The 20,460-nt window shown below is 35.7% G+C and overlaps 2 pseudogenes; both read left to right on the top strand.

The window, feature by feature from the left end:
- The first annotated feature begins 10,017 nt into the window (after window positions 1–10,017).
- On the top strand, window positions 10,018–17,151 carry LOC113319737 (annotated as a pseudogene).
- Window positions 17,152–18,483: 1,332 nt separating this feature from the next.
- Window positions 18,484–20,253, top strand: LOC113315727 (annotated as a pseudogene).
- Window positions 20,254–20,460: the final 207 nt, after the last annotated feature.

Genomic DNA, 20,460 nt, shown 5'->3' on the forward strand with positions numbered 1-20,460 from the left:
AGAAAGGGTAAGCTAATTTAGGGTTTTTAATTTAATGAAATTCCTTTCTGAAATTGTTATGATTTGATTGATTGTAGACTGGGTTTGTATTTAATTTGAGGTGAAGTCGATTACATGGAAATTAATTTAAGTTTTTTTAGGAATTAATGTTTCTGTTAATCTTCCCTAAAATAGAAATTAAGGTTTGATTTTTAATTAGGAATTAGATGATTAGTATTTGAAGGAAGATGAATTGAGAATCAAGGCAGCTGTTAGTGGCTTGGAATTACAATTCCGTAACAAGAAAATGATGAAGATTGTTTGTGGTCTGTGAAGTTGAGATGTTAAGGTTGTAAGTTCAATTACAGAGTATGAAGAATAATTAGATAGTGGACTTGTAAATGGTAGTACTGGGATTTGAGGAACCTTGTAGTTTTGCAGGTTTTTGTATTGGCTTGAGGTCGTGAAGGGTGTGTGTTGTGATTCAGTTGAACTGGTGGTGCTGGTGGTTTTGAATGTGTGGTGTTGTAGCTTTTGGGTAGTACGGCAAAGAAGAACTAATACTTGACTTCTCAAATTACAGTTGAGATATTAATGTAGATATATTTGAAATGGTTTGTATGAAGTGTGGGTGTAGTTCCAGAAAAGGTTTATGATTGTGATGAGATTGGATTACAAATGTAACTAATGGTGCTAGTGGAGAATTGAAATGAGTTGGAGGATTAATATTTTGTTGGAGTTGAAGTGTATGAAGTATTGCTGGTTGGTTGAAGCTGTTGGTGTTCAATATGCAGGGCAGTTGATGAGGATATGAAGTATGGTTGGATGTTGATCTAGTCGCCGGTGGAGATGTAAACTGTAATGGGGGGATAATGGTGATGAACTGGTACACTTCAAGGAATAGAGAGGTCTGAGGTGAGTATATAAGTCTGCAGTGAAGTGCTAAACAGAATGAACTGGTGTTGTTAGATTTTGAAGTGGTGGATTTCAATTGAATTGGTTTGACAGAATATGGAGGTAAGATTGTAGAGTTTGATTTGAAGTTTTGAAGTATGGATGTATTGCTAATAATGTCTGTTGTTAGAATAGAACCGGAAATAGAGTTGTATGAATCTGTTGAGAAGAAATGAAGCTATTGATGTTATTGTTGAAATCTTAGTTGAAATGAAGATGGAAGTTAGATGCATCTTTAAAATGCATCTTTTGGTCTTGGCATGTTTTGTGTTGCACCATGATTTTTGCATTAGAAGTTTGGTTTAGGAATTTGACCTATTAGTCATCCTAGTCAGATTGTCTGGCTGACTTTGTTCTTAGCCGACTCAGTTAATCTGACTGAGTTATTTCCTTGACCTGAACCAGTCTTGTTGACTGAGTTGACTCACCGATTTCCTGTTTGAACCAGTGGACATTGACCGAGTTAACCCATTGACCTTTGACTGGACTTGACCTAGACTTAGACGTGGACTGTTCGTTGACCCTTTGAACGTCTGTTGACCGTCAGTTGACCCAGTTGGACCAGGCCATGTGTAATGGGCTTGTTTAGTGGGCATGGGCTTATGGTCAGTTTTCCTGTAGAACATGACTTGGACTCTTATGGTACGAATTAGCCATTGATTTCTTCTGCAAAGTTGTAGATATTCTTAACACTTATCTAATGGACTATAGAACCAATCCAATTGAATTAGTAAACCTTTAGATGTGTTAAAGATAATTAATAAAAATGTGTAGAACCATAATTGGGCTTAGAACCATTAGATAGTTCACTTTGCCTATAATTAGAGAATTGTATGAAATCATTTTATGAACCTTGTATGAGCCTTTTGGCTAAACTCTATAAGTGATTGTGTGATTAACAATTAGTCTGTATTAACAACGATCCATTCAAAGGATGAACCAGTAGATTGAGGAATTCAAGGTAGGAGCCGCTTGTCATCAAATCAGGTGGGAACTCTGTAACCTTCTTGTAATCATTGAGTCTACCTTATCTACGAGCATAATGAATTCTTTATTTTAGTGAACATGATGTTTGTAATTGAATGAGTATGTTTTGTGATATGCATTATGTGGTTCCCTGCGAGGAATGTCTGTGATTCCCCATGGCTTCTTGCTAAGTTTTAGAGGGGAGGTAACTCATCCGTTTACAATATTACTTAGAAGGGAGGTAACTCATCCGTTTGCAATATTACTTACTTACTTATTAAGATAGAAGGACGGTAACTCACCCGTATGCAATATTACTTAGAAGGGCGGTAACTCATCCGTTTAGATAGTATATATACTATTTTATTTGGGGAATTCACTCATATGAATATCATACTTGTTTGTTCAGTCTTAGTACTATGACTGGGTTACTATGACCTTGACTTAGGAAGAAATTCTGGGTTCATGACTGGATATGGTCATTATTTGGAGACTTCGGCTTACGAATAGTGATTGGGACTTTTGTGAACCTGCTGTGCGGGGTCAGATCATAGTAATCAAAACCTTATTATATTTTAGACTTAGATGGTGGCATTGAGATTTATGAGGTGTACGCATTCCATGATAATATCTTACGGTACCTGGATTCATGCTATCATTTGAGACTAGAGTTATTCCTAGTATCTTCTTCTCCATTGAGTGAGACGAGGTTAGGATAACATATATTTAGGTTGTTTAATTCAATTCTCGTAGATCCATCTGGTGTTGGATCTTTCATGGATATTGCCACGATGGACGCAATATATGGGGAAAAGAGTTGAAGCAATCTTCTACTTTGTGTTGTCTGTAAAAGGTGTTATCTGCTTTGTTCTATTGTTCTGTTTCAATTTCGTCATCTTTTAAAACTGTGAAGCATGTTAGTGATTACCTGAAAGTTATGTGTTTCCATTGGGCACCCCTTTGGGATGATTGCTCACTTATTCCCACTTCAGTTTCAGTTTTCAGAAGAAATGGTGCGCGCGAGGATATATCGTTTTCTTTGCTAAAAGCTTTAACGATTCTAAAGATGTTGTGTTATCTTTTATATGTTTTCCTTGTTAATCTGTAAAACAACACATTATTATATTCATATCACTCGAGAGATTTTTATTTAAAAAATATAAGAGTACATGGGTTTATTTTGAGACTAGTTTATGGAATGGTGATACTTTAGACCTTTAATCTAGTTTTGATGCTTCAATTAGGTTGTAATCCTATTAGCTAAGCAGGTTTAGTATTGGGGTGTTACAAATTGGTATCAGAGCTCACTATTAGATCTTACATGGGAAACAATAAGTAATAACCAGTGACATATAAAATACTAGATTAGTTTAGAACTGGGTTGGGTTTGTGAGATAAATCTTAATCACTAAAAACAATCAATAACTAAAATATTTTTGAATTGAATTGATTGATTGTTTTGTGTAACATGCTGTTTTGTTTATTCACTGTGTTGTGTATGTATGTTACTATATAAAATATGAAGTAAAAATTCTAGGTTGAAACCAGTTACATTATAGTTAGAAATTTTAATAGAGGATTGAAGAATAGTTAGTCTCCGTTGAATGACAGTTAGCAATCCCCTGTGTTGAATAGTGAAATAATCCAGTACGGAAATAATGAGGTTTGTAATTCTGGAATGTTTGTGTTATCTTGGCAGTAGGAAAGCATTGGCAGGCGTCATGAACCTAGACAGGGCATTTGCATGCATGGATTACCATTCGTAAAAGGAGAACTTACTTCTATTGGTTAATCAATAGATCTTAAATTTTACTTAGAAACTAATAGGCTACCTTTTCTTGTAATTAGAACCATTAATCTATTAAAGTAGATATGAAATGAAGTTGTAAGTATAGTTAAGACAATAGTTCGGCCATTATTTTTAGTAATAATAAATGATAATAAGATTATTAATAATCATAACAAAAATAATAATTAGTACTGTAATGAATTTTATTTAATTAAAATCTCATTAATAAATATTTAAAGATTAAATTAATAATTAGGATCAAGTAGCAACGCAAAAATTATTAATAATTATCTACTGTCAGATTTTGTAAACTAAATAAAATTAGAAATACTTTCTAGTGCTTTGGAACCAGATAGTTAATATACGACTTATTAGCATAAGACTTGAGAACGTGCGAATATTTTGTATGCAACAAAAAAACTAAATTTCTCAGTAATCTTGTACTTAATTATCTTTAATTCAATAACTGATTTAGTAAATCAATAAAATTAAACAAATACACATGAATAAATAATAACAGTATCTGGATGCTTAATACAAAAATAGAATTGAAAGAAAATAAATTTGTGTATTAACAAGATACTTTAAAATCTAAAGACTATTAGGATACACTACATTTCATGCAGACTCAAATAGAAATAATATTAACTTACAAACATTAATATTTAATAAGATATATACAAAATATATACTCAATATGAATAAATAAATTCAATTATATCAATTCTTACGTGAATGTAAAGTCATATTTAGAAAAAAATAAGACTCAGTGTACCAACTGGACCATCAGCAAACCGATAACGATTATAATAAAGATGGTGAGAATAGTAACATAGCCAATATTTGTAGTTTAGTAATTATGTTGATAGCAAATCTATAACAGATAATATCTAGAAAATTTATATATAGTATAACAATAAATTAAAATATCAGATATTATAGATTTACATGAAATCAAATTTATATTAGCTATATGAATAAATGTATAACAAATATAGAACCACATTAAATTAATAAATTACTAAATATTAAATTATAAATTTTAGCGCGAAGAGCTTAGACATACTTATCTATTAGAATCAAATTCACCATAGTGAGCATAAAGACAATCTTATTATGAAATAGAAAATTAGTCTTTTGAACTTAGAGATACAAATTGTAGATCCTAGTCGTAGAAATCCATATAGGTTTGTGTTTTATTTCCTGTTATCGTGGACTCATTTAAAATGAGTTAAGTTTTCGCGCGTTTGTAAGTATGAGCAGTACTCGCATTTAGTCGAGAGATAGTAATCTTCTATAAGGTGGGGAGTTTTGAAGACTACAAGGATGGTTCGATTTTCGAGGACGAAAATGAATAAGGTAGGGAGAGTGTAAAAACCTGCAAGCTCGTCAACGCTATTAGACATGTCAAGAGAGGTTTAGTCGCTAATAATTCGATTAATTAGATGCGAACCTTAATTAATAGAAATCAACCTAACAATGATCTAGATACGAAACTAGTATCTTTGAATAGAGCTATAAAAGTTACCGGAATGGACTACTTGAACGTGTCAATCGGATACTGGACGAAGAAGATAACATCAGAGTTGTACGAGTGGCAAAATAGTCATTTTGCATCTAAATCGACTGGGGCTTCCCCTATCCGTTTCGTGGGTGCCTTGATAAAGTTTTTTGGTTTTATCCAAAAGTTGCGTAAGAGAAAACCATTTTCTCTTCTTCTTTCTCTTTCTTCTTCTCACTTCTTTTCTCTTCTTCCTCTCCGTTCTTCACCTGCTGGTGAATTGAGTATTTGAATTAGAGAGAATTTGAGATCGAAAGAGGTAGGGTTTGATCGAGTAGTAATTTTTGTTCGTGGTGCTGATATTGATTTAGCTCTGAGGGAGAAGAAGATGATGCTGTGAATCGCAAAAGAGGAGATTGTGAATTGAAGTTAGGGTATTTGAGTCTGAAATGAATAATTCAAGAAGATTGATGAATCAGTTAAGAACCATGGTGATTATTGATAAAGCTGGTGTTGATTTGAATATCGATTCAGAATTCATGAGAAAGGGTAAGCTAATTTAGGGTTTCTAATTTAATGAAATTCCTTTATGAAATTGTTATGATTTAATTGATCGTAGACTGGGTTTGTATTTAATTTGAGGTGAAGTCGATTACATGGAAATTAATTTAAGTTTCTTTAGGAATTAGGGTTTCTGCTGTTCTTCCCTAAATTAGAAATTAGGGTTTGATTTTTAATTAGGAATTAGATGATTAGTATTGGAAGGAAGATGAATTGAGAATCAAGGCAGCTGTTAGTGGTTTGGAATTAGAATTCTGTAACAAGAAAATGATGAAGATTGTTTGTGGTATGTGAAGTTGAGAAGTTAAGGTTGTAAGTTGAATTACAGAGTATGGAGAAGAATTAGATAGTGGACTTGTAAATGGTAGTACTGGGATTTGAGGAAGCTTGCAGTTCTGCAGGTTGTTGTATTGGCTTGAGGCCGTGAAGGGGGTGTGATTCAGTTGAACTGGTGGTGCTGGTGGTTTTGAATGTGTGGTGTTGTAGCTTTTGGGTAGTACGGCAAAGAAGAACTAATGCTTGACTTCTGAAATTGCAGTTGAGATATTAATGTAGATATATTTGGAATTGTTTGTATGAAGTGTGGGTGTAGTTCCAGAAAAGGTTTATGATTGTGATGAGATTGAATTACAAATGTAACTAATGGTGCTAGTGGAGAACTGAAATGAGTTAGAGGATTAATATTTTGTTGGGAGTTGAAGTGTATGAAGTATTGCTGGTTGGTTGAAGCTGTTGGTGTTCAATATGCAGGGCAGTTGATGAGGATATGAAGTATGGTTGGATGTTGATCTAGTCGCAGGTGGAGCTGTAAACTGTAATGGGGGTGATAATGGTGATGAACTGGTACACTTCAGGGAATAGAGAGGTCTGAGTTGAGTATATAAGTCTGCAGTGGAGAGCAAAACAGAATGAACTGGTGTTGTTAGATGTTGAAGTGGTGGATTTCAATTGAATTGGTTTGACAGAATATGGAGGTAAGATTGTAGAGTTTGATTTGAAGTTTTGAAGTATGGATGTATTGCTAATAATGTCTGTTGTTAGAATAGAACCGGAAATAGAGTTGTATGAATCTGTTGGGAAGAAATGAAGCTATTGATGTTATTGTTGAAATCTTAGTTGAAATGAAGATGGAAGTTAGATGCAGCTTATAGAACTGTGTGTAGTTAAAATGCATCTTTTGGTCTTGGCATGTTTTGTGTTGCACCATGATTTTTGCATTAGAAGTTTGGCTTAGGAATTTGACCTATTATTCATCCTAGTCAGATCGTCTGACTGACTCTGTTCTTAGCCGACTCAGTTAATCTGACTGAGTTATTTCCTTGACCTGAACCAGTCTTGTTGACTGAGTTGACTCACCGATTTCCTGTTTGAACCAGTGGACATTGACCGAGTTAACCCATTGACCTTTGACTGGACTTGACCTAGACTTAGACGTGGACTGTTCGTTGACCCTTTGAACGTCTGTTGACCGTCTGTTGACCCAGTTGGACCAGGCCATGTGTAATGGGCTTGTTTAGTGGGCCTGGGCTTATGGTCAGTTTTCCTGTAGAACATGACTTGGACTCTTATGGTCCGAATTAGCCATTGATTTCTTCTGCAAAGTTGTAGATATTCTTAACACTTATCTAATGGACTATAGAACCAATCCAATTGAATTAGTAAACCTTTAGATGTGTTAAAGATAGTTAATAAAAATGTGTAGAACCATAATTGGGCTTAGAACCATTAGATAGTTCACTTTGCCTATAATTAGAGAATTGTATGAAATCATTTTATGAACCTTGTATGAGCCTTTTGGCTAAACTCTATGAGTGATTGTGTGATTAACAATTAGTCTGTATTAACAACGATCCATTCAAAGGATGAACCAGTAGATTGAGGAATTCAAGGTAGGAGTGGCTTGTCATCAAATCAGGTGGGAACTCTGTAACCTTCTTGTAATCATTGAGTCTACCTTATCTACGAGCATGATGAATTCTTTATTTTAGTGAACATGATGTTTGTAATTGAATGAGTATGTTTTGTGATATGCATTATGTGGTTCCCTGCGAGGAATGTCTGTGATTCCCCATGGCTTCTTGCTAAGTTTTAGAGGGGCGGTAACTCATCCGTTTACAATATTACTTAGAAGGGCGGTAACTCATCCGTTTGCAATATTACTTACTTACTTATTAAGATAGAAGGACGGTAACTCACCCGTATGCAATATTACCTTAGAAGGGCGGTAACTCATCCGTTTAGATAGTATATATACTATTTTATTTGGGGAATTCACTCATATGCATATCATACTTGTTTGTTCAGTCTTAGTACTATGACTGGGTTACTATGACCTTGACTTAGGAAGAAATTCTATGTTCATGACTGGATATGGTCATTATTTGGAGACTTCGGCCTACGAATACTGATTGGGCCTTTTGTGAACCTGCTGTGCGGGGTCAGATCATCGTAATCAAAACCTTATTATATTTCTAGACTTAGATGGTGGCATTGGGATTTATGAGGTGTACGCATTCTACGATAATATCTTACGGTACCTGGATTCATGCTATCATTTGAGACTGGAGTTATTCCTAGCGTCTTCTTCTCCATTGAGTGAGACGAGGTTAGGATAACACATGTTTAGGTTGTTTAATTCAATTCTCGTAGATCCATCCGGTGGTGGATCTTTCATGGATATTTCCACGATGGACACAATATCTGGGGAAAAGAGTTGAAGCAATCTTTTGCTTTGTGTCGTGTGTAAAAGGTGTTATCTGCTTTCTTCTATTGTTCTGTTTCAATTTCATTATCTTTTAGAACTGTGAAGCATGTTAGTGATTACCTGAAAGTTATGTGTTTCCATTGGGCACCCCTTTGGGATGATGTGCTCACTTATTCCCACTTCAGTTTCAGTTTTCAGAAGAAATTGTGCGCGCGAGGATATATCGTTTTCTTTGCTAAAAAGCTTTAACGATTCTAAAGATGTTGTGTTATCTTTTATATGTATTCCTTGTTAATCTGTAAAACAACACATTATTATATTCATATCACTCGAGAGATTTTTATTTAAATAATATAAGAGTATATGGGTTTATTTTCAGACTAGTTTATGGAATGGTGATACTTTAGACCTTTAATCTAGTTTTGATGCTTCAATTAGGTTATAATCCTATTAGCTAAGCAGGTTTAGTATTGGGATGTTACATACCGCCACCAAAATCACCGAAATACCGTCAAGACACTCAAACTTATTGATTCCAGACTTACTGAATGACACATCACTCCAACGTATAGCTAGAGTACCACATATCCACCACTCAAATCTATCACATATCACTTACCCTAGTGGGGAATAATGATTATGATGCTGATACTCATGATACATAGGGAATAGTATATTCAGAGACAACAATTGAGACAAGTGTGAGAGATTATTGTGAAATTGATGGTCTCTTAATTGCTCACCAGGGAGCATTTGTTGCTACACTGTTCCGGTTTGGAGAGTCGTAATCAGAAACGATCAAAAATAGCAGGGCCATAATGGAAGAAGTTTGGAAGATTGAAGACATCATGTTTAATGTGCCTGGGATTTCCCTTGATTACTTCATCCCTCCATTCGATATCTGTGATGCCGCCAACATGGCGGGGAAGAAAGATAAAGAAAACAAAAAGAAGAAAACATTGAAAACGATTTTATTTTATTTTTCCTTATTCTTAGTGTAATATTCTTTTTCTGGAAAACGTATTCTGAAAACAGTTTTCCACCAAACTCCATCGAACGTGTTTTCAACCATTTTTCATTTTGAGTGTTTTCAAAAAACAAAAAACTGCTTTCAAATTTCGTGCCAAATACACTCTAAAACTTTACCAACCATCTTAATTTCCATTTTCTCTTCCAACTTGAATGAAACTACCCATCCGTTTGATTATAATTAGTATTCACTTTGGCTGATAAAAGAACAGCACAAAAGCTGCAAGTTAAATGCCGATCTAGCTGAACGTGAAAGTGCTCTGACTTCTTTTAGCACCGCGAACAATGCTGGGGGTTCCTGATGCAAGAAGAGCCATGCACATGCTAAGTAAAGTGCATCCCGATCCGCACTATATAAGTGCAAAAATTGCTAGTCTTTTCTTTTGGCAGCAGAACTGCAGAAGGTTCAAACTGTCCACTTAAATGTGCTAGAAGGTGAACAAAATAAAAAGTCAACATCACCAACAGTAGAATCCAACAGATACCACTACAACAGTACACTACTATTTGACTCCTTTCTTTCCCTTTCTCCAATATTCTCTTCTCCTCTCTTCCCCACGCAAAAAAAAACAATTCAAAAATCCAAAATTCCCTAAAATTCCCAATCTGAGTTGAATGAAGATGATTCAATCAAAACCTAAAATCCTAATGGAATTGAGTTCATAATGTCTAAAATGATGTTGATTCAAACCCTACACTCCTGTCAAATCTGAAAGAAGACCATTACTGAAGAAATCAAGAACCATTTCTGACGAATTCCGAACTTCAACTAGTAATTTCTCTTCATCATCGTTATCAACTTCTCAATTCTCTCCGATACATCGTATCTCAACTTCTCCACTTCCGTCTACGAATCAATTTTCAGTAACTGGAAACTCAATAATTGATGATGATTTATTAGAGAAGAATCGTAGTGTTGGTAATACTATTTCTGATAGAGATTGGTATTATCCGTCTTTTCTTGGTCCTCATAGTGCTAGAAGTAAAATTAAGATCAAAATTAAATCTTCCAGAAATAATGAATTACCTCCTTTATCTACTATTCGAGTCCAAAATCGAGCTGCTACTGTAAGTATTGATTCTACTAATAAAGGGAACTCCATTCGTTCTTCTTCGTCATCTTCAGATTTAACTGTTTTAGATCAGAAATTGGAAGAAGAGAGAAAATTGAGAAAAACAGTTAGATTTTCGAACTCTAGCTATCACTCATCATCGACAGCTCGGTTTTCTCTCAAATGGATTCTGAAACGCATAAGGGTTTCAATCAAAATTCTGGTTAGTTAGTTTTACTTATTTCCTTTTGAATTGAAATTGAAACTTTACTTGTTCCGCCTCTGAGCTTGTTATGTGTTTTATTGCAGCTTATGGTCATATGTATGTTATCTGTATTATACTCGAATGACAATTGAACAGCTCCAGGTATTAAGCTCTTCGATGAATCTAATGTAGGTTCTTTGCAAAATTTTATCAAAAGAAAAAATTTAGGGCTAGTTGTTTAGCTGGAAGAATTTGTTGTAATTGGATCAATGTTGTTGTTGCAGGGAGAGATTATTAACCTTCATAGACTGTATAGAGGAAATGATGTTGATGTTGAAGACAACCGCAAATTTTTGGAGTTTGAAGATGATCGTATTTCATATATGTATTTTGATAATGCTAACAGTAGAACTGTTGCTTTGCATACAGTGTTAATCGTGCTTGTGACACCCTTGTTGTTGTATGTATTTCTTGATTATCTTCCCTATGTGAAGATACTTCTAAAAAGAACAGAAAATAATGAAGAGGAGGTTCCCTTGAAGAAAAGGGTAGCCTATAGAGTTGACGTATTCTTTTCTGTATACCCATGTGTGAAATTGATTGCGCTTCTTTTCGCAACTATACTTCTCATTGGATGTGGTGGGTTGGCCTTATATGCTGTCAGCGACAGGAGCCTTGCAGAGGCACTTTGGCTTACATGGACTTTCATTGCTGATGCGGGAAATCCTGCAGATAGGGTTGGAACTGGACCAAGGATAGTCTCTGTTTCTATAAGTTCCGGAGGAATGCTTATATTTGCGATGATGCTCGGTCTTGTTTCTGATGCCATCTCTGAGAAGGTGGATTCTTTACGGAAGGGAAAGAGTGAAGTCATAGAGAGCAGCCATATACAATTTGGTAAGTCACCACTATGAAGTTTAAATGTTTAATTTATATTTGACGCTTTAAATATATATTTTGGTTACTAGCTTATAATATTATATCAGAGTTCAATATAATGGGTTACTTGACGTCAGATTGCATTAGACATTACTATACCGAGGGGCTCTGTAGTCACCTTTCTCATGGTGACTAACAAATTATACACACCTGTAACCTTTGTGTCAATATATTGTAAAAGCATGTATTCCCCTCTGGAGCCTTTGCATGGACTGTTTAGTACAAGCCATCTATCATTTGTTAATTTTGATGATGGATTTGGTGTAAGCTTCTCAACTGGTGTTCTATATGTTTCCATTTCTGGGCCTTCCTTTTACCTTGTTGAAGCCTATTACTGGTACGTCTGGCAAATGTTGTAGGTGTTGACATTATCTATCTTTTCCTCAGAAAATATCCTAAATTTCTTCCTTGGAACCTTTCTGCCTGTTCACTCACATCCTTTTTCTAGCCTATATTATTGTTGTAGTAGTTATTTTTCGAGTGATCTTATGGCAGTTAGTACCTTCCTTTACATATATTTAGAATTCATACCTTTTTAGTTATCCATTTCTTACTTAATTCAGTTCATCTTAGCCTTCATGCTCTAGGGATACCTTCCAGCTTCTAATTTGCTGATTGAAGAGGAAGGATAAGCTCTAACAACCTTGAGGTCATGAGTTTTTCCCAGTTTATGTACCAAAAATCTGGTGATAGGAGATGGTCTGAAAAGTATCTCTATTTTTAACTGAACAGGGGTCACTTCTGAAGCAGTTGGCAATTGCAAATAAGAGCATTGGTGGTGGCGTTGTTGTGGTTCTTGCAGAAAGAGACAAGGAGGAAATGGAGATGGATATAGCAAAGTTAGAGTTTGATTTTATGGGTACCTCTGTCATCTGCAGAAGTGGGAGTCCTCTTATATTGGCTGATTTAAAAAAGGTGAACTAGCTTACAGCTGTGTAACTTTGTCAGTTATGGTTTTATATATTATTTTTTCCAACAGTTATTTTGGTCAAGTATTTACGATCCATATGGTATTTCATTTGCTTATTCTAGGTTTCAGCTTCGAAGGCACGTGCAATAATAGTTTTGGCATCAGATGAAAATGCAGACCAGGTTCGCTCATCCTATGTCGGTATTTGGCGATTATCAATGATATTGCATATGTATTAGCTACACCAACCTTATTGCTGAGAATTGTTAATTGTATTCTCTGATTAGAGCGATGCACGTGCTTTGCGAGTAGTGCTGAGCCTCAGCGGAGTAAAAGAGGGTTTATCTGGTCATGTTGTTGTAGAGATGAGCGATCTATACAATGAACCGTTGGTGAAGCTCGTTGGAGGAGATGTCATAGAAACATTAGTTGCTCACGATGTGATTGGGCGATTGATGATTCAATGTGCTCTCCAACCTGGACTTGCACAGGTCAATCAAAAAGACTAGTGTTGACGACTTAGTTGTGAACAAGTATGCCCGTGTAGATACGTATGATATTTAATTTTTATTATTTTCAAATCATTATTCTTTGGTGAACATTACACACTTACTGAGAAAAGAGGGAACCACATTGATCAGAAAATTACCTGCATCAAATTGAGAGGCCCTTTTCATTTATCCCCTCATATTTATCTGACTGGATCTTAATTTTGTTCGTAGAGTAGTTCGTAGTCCTAAGTTCAGTGTCCTTTTCAACAGAAACAGCTATTATTATGATTGTTAAAGTGATCTGTGCCACAAACGGATTCCAGCCACTCTAGACTTGTCTGGATGCACTATTTCTTGGAAAATTTGAGCCATACTTTATCTTCTGATCTTCTCAGTGTTTGTCGCATTTTGTTTTGCAAATAGTTGCAGAAGTCTACTGGATAAACATGTTCTACTTATTTGCCAATATAGTAATAGCGTACAATAATGCTTTTTGCTGACTATTTAGTTACAGTAAATTGTGTGGTTCCTTCTCCTCTTTTACATACTTAACAATGTACGGGAAATGAGGTGGTCATCAGCTCTTATTGTAGAGATATTTAGCAAACAGGGGTTTCTGATAGTACCTTCCAACTGAACACACTGATACTAAATTTATGGAAGTTGAATACATCAACATCATTCAAATGTATGCTTCTTCTCGATAATGGCACATGGTTTTAGCAAGAATTTGTTTGCTTTGCAGATATGGGAGGACATTTTAGGATTTGAAAATGCGGAGTTTTACATCAAAAGGTGGCCAGAGTTGGACGGTTTATGCTTTTAGCATGTGCTAATTTCATTTCCAGATGCAGTACCTTGTGGAGTTAAGGTTGCTGCGAATGGCGGGAAGATTGTTCTTAATCCAGATGATGATTACGTTCTTAAAGAAGGTGACAAAATCCTTGTTATAGCTGAGGATGATGATATGTATTGCCCAGATCCCATGCCAGAGGTTATTATTCTTTCACCTGTATTCTGGAGTAGTAGTATATTAGTTATCATAAATGTCTTTTAGATCATTATGAAGAGGCTCAAAATCTTGTTTCGCGTGATAGGCACCTGTAGGACATGGTCTGACATCTTTGTGCATGTTATTGCGTTTTAACTTTTAAGTTTCAATATCTCATTTGCATTGATTAGTCCTCCTGTACCATGTTTTTTGCGGAACTGAATCAACTGATTGTTTAGGATTATCTGGAAACATAAGTCATTTGCGTTTTAAAAGGTGTGATTGTTAACTAGTACAGGATTCTGCACTCGAGCACAAAGAAGCTGTAGGCGGAAAACTGCATCCTAACAGTAGATGCATTTTTCTGGGTATTGACCTCGTGGGACAGTGGTTGAAAATTGAAATAGATGGGGTTGGGGTAGGGTGGAATAATAGAAACATAGTCCCTACCTAGATAGGCGTGTCACCTCAATCACAAGGAAAATCTGCTTGGTAAATTGACAATATTGTCTTTCTATAGAACTGAACTTTTCACAAATAAAGCTGCTAGCTCAGCTCTGCTTGGAGTCACCTCCATATTGGAATCTATGGTCTCATTCCCACTGGTAGATTTCTTATCATACTGGCAGTCGCTCAGTTGGCATCTCATCATACTTGAGGGTCTATTGTTGGGCCAGTTACCGATGGTGGATGTAGTCTGATCATATGCATAAAAGTGAAATTGTTCAATAATTTGAAGGGGAACTGTGAATTGACTCAATTGAGACTATATGTCTTGAGGCCAAAATGGAGAAAATAGAGTTCTATAGTCTGCTTTCACTTAATCGACTGTTTACTTCTCTATTCTATGATGTCTTGATACGATACTAATTGCCGTCTTGTCTATCTCTTCCGCATGCTACAGGAACGTTGTGGATATTTCCCTAAGATTTTTACCCCTCCAAAATATCCAGAGAAGATACTGTTCTGTGGTTGGCGTCGTGACATCCACGATATGATCATGGTAATTTTGTATTATTTAGCTCTTGCTTCCGTCAGATTCATGTCTTAAAAATCTATATGGTTCTGTTTTCTGTTGTCCTTTTTCCTATTTAATAATTTATGTGTTATAATTTTTTTTTGGTAATTTATGTTCATTTAAAAAGGTTTTAGAGGCGTTGTTGGCTCAAGGTTCAGAATTATGGATGTTTAATGAGGTTCCAGTTGAAGAAAGAGAGAGGAAGCTCATTGATGGTGGACTTGATATTTCTGGATTAGCGAACCTAAGTCTTGTCTATAGGTATGGGAATGCTGTCATTCGGCGACATCTAGAGAGTCCTCCTCTAGAGACATTTGATTCTGTAAGTGTAAAATCTCTCCTCGAAAGGATGAACTTTGCCTTTCCTTTCTCTTTTACTTGTACATGGCCGATAACTTGGTACCAGTTGGTTCCCTTTGTCTCATTAATTATTAAGTTATTTTCATGTTGCATCACAATTTCATTAAATTGGTTAAACAAGGATCTTTTCTGCACAATCAATGCGAAATATACACAATACTGGACTTCTTAATCAGTTTGACAGTTGTATATTGATATACACAATACTGGACTTCTTAATCAGTTGTGTATTGCTGCTCACTAGTACATGATTAGGAGTTAGAACAACCACATAACCTCGAACTTGTTGAAAACCAGGGCCTTTCAAGTGCTTTAAACCATTGTTGTTAATCTTTATCCCCATCTCTAGTTTATGATATGTTAATTTTCTTTTGTGAAAGGCAAGTCATTTAAATTCTTATTCGCTAAAGTAGACATACTCTACATGTCATTATATGCATCTTTATTTTGATATCCTTATCCAACAGTTGAACTAACACTAAGCAAACAGATTTTAATTCTTGCAGACTAGTCTTTAGAGGATTCCATTGTACATTCTGATTCCAGATCTCTTGCGACTCTTCTCCTCATCCGAGATATTCAGGTACTAGTGTGTACACATTATTGAGTATGTTCTGTTAACTTAGTTTTGTCTGGGAATGAATGAGTACATTATGGAGTATGCCCTGTTATGGACTCAAACATTTCTCATATAATAACACTGGAAACCATGTTTTACCCATGGATTATAACTGCTTGGTTGTTTTCTCTATATTCTCCATCTTTGTTTTTCCTTCGAAAAACTATTAGTGCCGTATGTAGGAAACGTTATTTTTGTTTCTTGGTTATTACTAAAAAGTCTGCCTTTTGCATGTGGAACTACTTCAGTCCAAGAGTATAAGGAAGCAAAATCGCTTCGGCATGTGGATTCTTTCATAGTTCTTGGATCCTTGAAATGCAGCAAGCTTCGGATAAATCAATAATCATCAGTGAGATTCTGGATTCTAGAACAAGAAACTTGGTTTCCGTTTCGAGAATTAGTGATTATGTGTTATCCAATGAGTTTGTGAGCATGGCACTGGCTATGGTGGCAGAAGACAAACAGATAAATCGGGTTCTCGAGGAACTCTTTGCTGAAGAGGTATATTCATATTTCTTTTTCGAATTAGCATATCAGGAACGATCTCATTTCAGCACCCGCAAGTTCAGCTAGTTTTTCCACAAATTCAAGAACAAATAGATGATTTTCTCATTAACATTAACTAATGAATGTTGCCAATTTTTGTTACAGGGAAGTGAAATGTGTATAAGACCAGCAGAATTCTATCTTTACGATCAGGAAGAGTTATGCTTTTATGATATAATGCGTAGAGGACAACAAATACGAGATCGTTGTTGGTTATCGACTATCTACAGCAGACCGCGCTGTAATTAATCCTCAACAGAAACTAATACCTCATAAATGGTCCCTGGTTGATGTTTTCGTTGTCATATCCGGTGGTGATCAGTAATGGAGCATTTTTGCACCAAGTAGCACCTGTTGTACTAATCTAACCTGATAGCATACAATGGTAGGTAGCTTTTTAAAGTTCTTTTGCTTCTGAGACTCGGAAGTTCTCGAACATGATTCAGAATAAGAATAATTAACGAACATGATTCAGAATAAGAATAATTAAGGTTAGCATTGGTCTAAAATAGAAATTGGTCAAATACTTTTTCCTCTCGTTTTTCTTTTTTTGAAGCATTTTCCTTTGGTTTTGATCTGTAGAAATTAGGATTCTGTCTACTTTCGAGCTCAAATTGTGTAATATTAATTGCAGAACACTGTTCTACTATACTGTAGAAGCAGTATGACACGAACAGTTGTATAAAACCAACCTGACAACAAACACGTATTACTGGTGTCATTGTAGAACAGTGGTAATCTTTAAAATAGAAGCATCATCGAAAAACAAAGGGTCACTGAGTTAGTAGAAGTATCAGCGTTGATTTGTTTTGGATCACCGAATTTACTAAATTTTTATTAAAACTACCGTTTCAATCCAGGGGGAGGACCATTGAAAAAAGATAAAATAAGAGTTGCTATGAGACGTCGAGATCCTACGCTACAGGAACAATTTTTCTGTAGCGTAGACAGGGCAGTGACTAAATGCCATCGTCGTTATATATACCCTTTCTTCTCATCTCTCTTTCTCTATCTCTTTTCTCTCTAAACACTCCTGTTCTCGATTGAGTGGTGATCTCTCATCAAATGGGCTTTTCTAGTGTTTTTAGATACATTTTCTTATGTTCTTCCTTACTCTTTCACCTCCACGTTCACAAAGCTGGTAATAACTTTTCTTAATTTTCTTAAAATAAATTTAAACTTTTCATGTTTTTACTGTTCTAATCTCATATATTTATTTAGAATTTTCTCAAAAAAGTTTATGATGAGTGATGTGTTTTGATGATGGTCAGATGGGTATGATCAATTGGATCCACATGGGATGATAGAAATCAAATGGGATATCCTAACTTGGGAAGACGATACATACAATGTAAGTTTCTCTTATTAGTTCTGTTCTTCCTTTTGATTCTTCCAAAGATGGAATTAATTGAGTGGTTTGAACGATTTAAATTCATTTTCGAAACCGGTGCATGTCAGGAAGTTTTCCATGCAAATTTAATTAAGAAATCTTTGACTATACAGGTAGTAAACAATATTCTTCGTAGAATCCGCAACGTAATTAGTGAAAATTTTATTGTTTTGGTTAGGGTAAACATTTGACTTGATCATCTCTGCCGTTGAATGGTATTGGACAGTGTTATAATTTAACGGCTCTCATTATCTTAATAGGGAACAAAGAATATTTCTTCCTAGTGGGTCCCGCTTAAAACTGTGTCATGCTGATATTTTTGTACTAGGGAGTAGGGAGTGATGTAGCCTGGCTTAGTGTAACATGATGTTTTTATACAGGCACAAATCTCCATACTCAATAAACAAGCATTTCGACACATAGAAAACCCTGGGTGGCGATTAAGTTGGACATGGCAAAATAAGGAAGTAATATGGAGTATGTCAGGAGCAAAAGCAACAGAACAAGGTGATTGTACAAGAATTAAAGGAAGTATACCTCCACACAGTTGTGAGCAGCGACCAGTGATTATCGATTTATTACCAGGAGCACCTTATAATATGCAAACAAGTAATTGTTGTAAAGCGGGTGTATTAACAACAGAAATCCAAGATCCTTCGAAACATGGAGCATTTTTTCGAATGTCCGTTGGAAAGGCACTGTTTATGGAGATTATTAATGGCACTGCAAAACCCAGTGTGAATCAAACTGCGCCGGCAACACCAGCTGCACCACCACCTGATGATGGTGATCAAGAGAAGCAGCGTGATACGGGTAAAGATAAGAGACAGTCTCCGGCTAAAGTTGCAAGTCATGATAAGAATCACAAGAAGAAGCATCATTTTAATGTTAAAAGGAGTAGACAGCGAGAAGAAAGAAAAGAACAAGTTTCATTATAGTCATAAGAAGAGAGTTTTAATAGGTAGCGACGCTGTTGGTGACGATGCAGGTGATGGTAATACGAATACTACAGTCAAAATCCCAGACCCAGTAGATATGATTATACCTCAGAATTTCAGTATTGGCATTCCTGGTTATACTTGTGGACCCCGAAAGCTGGTTGCACCAACTAAATTTCTTGTGGATAACGGTCGTCGTAAAACACAAGCTCTCTGTAAGTATATCGATTCTCCTAGAAATTCCCTTCTTGTGTTTCTACTTCCTGTGTGTATATATAAACGGAAATTGTTAATTAGCATCCTATTGTAGAGTGTTTGTTGAAGCTTTTCACTGATGTTGTCGTTTCTTTGCCTTCACTAATCTAAATGAGTTGTTAATTTTGCAGATACATGGAAATTGACGTGTACCTACTCACAAATGCAGGCATCACAAACCCCTACATGTTGTGTTTCAATGTCTTCATTCTACAACGAAACAATCGTTCAATGCCCTACATGCAGTTGTGCTTGTCGTAGAGATCCAACTAAACACTGCGTCGAGTAATTAATATTCACTAACCGCTTTAACATTTTATATCTATTACCAAATTTAGCTTTACATTCTCATTCGTTATAACAGTGGTTGGTTTCTGTCGTATTTAAACAGTCCCACAAAATATCTGCAGCCTCTAATAGAACTTCCACATAGTGAGGATGAAGTTGTTCCTCCTAAAGTCAGGTGTACAGACCATATGTGCCCAATTAGGATTCATTGGCATGTCAAAACAAGTTATAAGGACTATTGGAGCGTCAAGGTTACCGTGCACAACTTCAACTACGTTACAAAACTACTCTGATTGGAGTTTAGTTGTGCAACACCCAAACTTGAAGAGTTTAGTTCAAGTGTTCAGCTTCAACTACAAACCGTTATTAGTGTTTCCCATAAGTAAGTTCCTATTATTCTGCGAGGATTTAATGGGTTTCTAGTCTTATTTGTGCTCGCTTCTGATTCTACTTTCTGGTTGTACTTTTGTGGCAGATGATACTGGAATGTTTTGGGGAATTCCATTCTACAATAACATGTTAATGCGATCATCAGTAGAAGCTGGAAATGTACAAACAGAGATTTTATTTAAAAAAGATCCAGGATTTACGTTCGGCGGAGGCTTTGCTTTTCCTTGGAAACTAAGCTTCAACGGTGATGCCTGTGTAATGCCTCCTCCAGATCAATACCCTAGACTTCCAAACAGTGGCTTCTCACTTTCTAGCAACAGTAGGCCAATCCTCTTTTCTGTGTTCCTACTCTTGCTTTCCCTTTACATTGTGTATTAACCTGCCTCTACTGCCTTTTAAAGATTTTCTAGTTAGAAGAACTCTGGTTAAATTATTTTGTAATACAGATTTGTTGCACAGATAACTTGAATTGATTCAGTCGTATACTTATTCCGCGTTAATGCCCTTTTTTCTCGTGTAGATGTGTGTAATTTTATGAACGCAGTGCAGTTTATCCCAATAACCAGGATTCAGGCAGCTTAACAA

The sequence above is a fragment of the Papaver somniferum genome, chromosome 10 (genome assembly GCF_003573695.1).
Source record: "Papaver somniferum cultivar HN1 chromosome 10, ASM357369v1, whole genome shotgun sequence".
Classification (NCBI taxonomy): domain Eukaryota; kingdom Viridiplantae; phylum Streptophyta; class Magnoliopsida; order Ranunculales; family Papaveraceae; genus Papaver; species Papaver somniferum.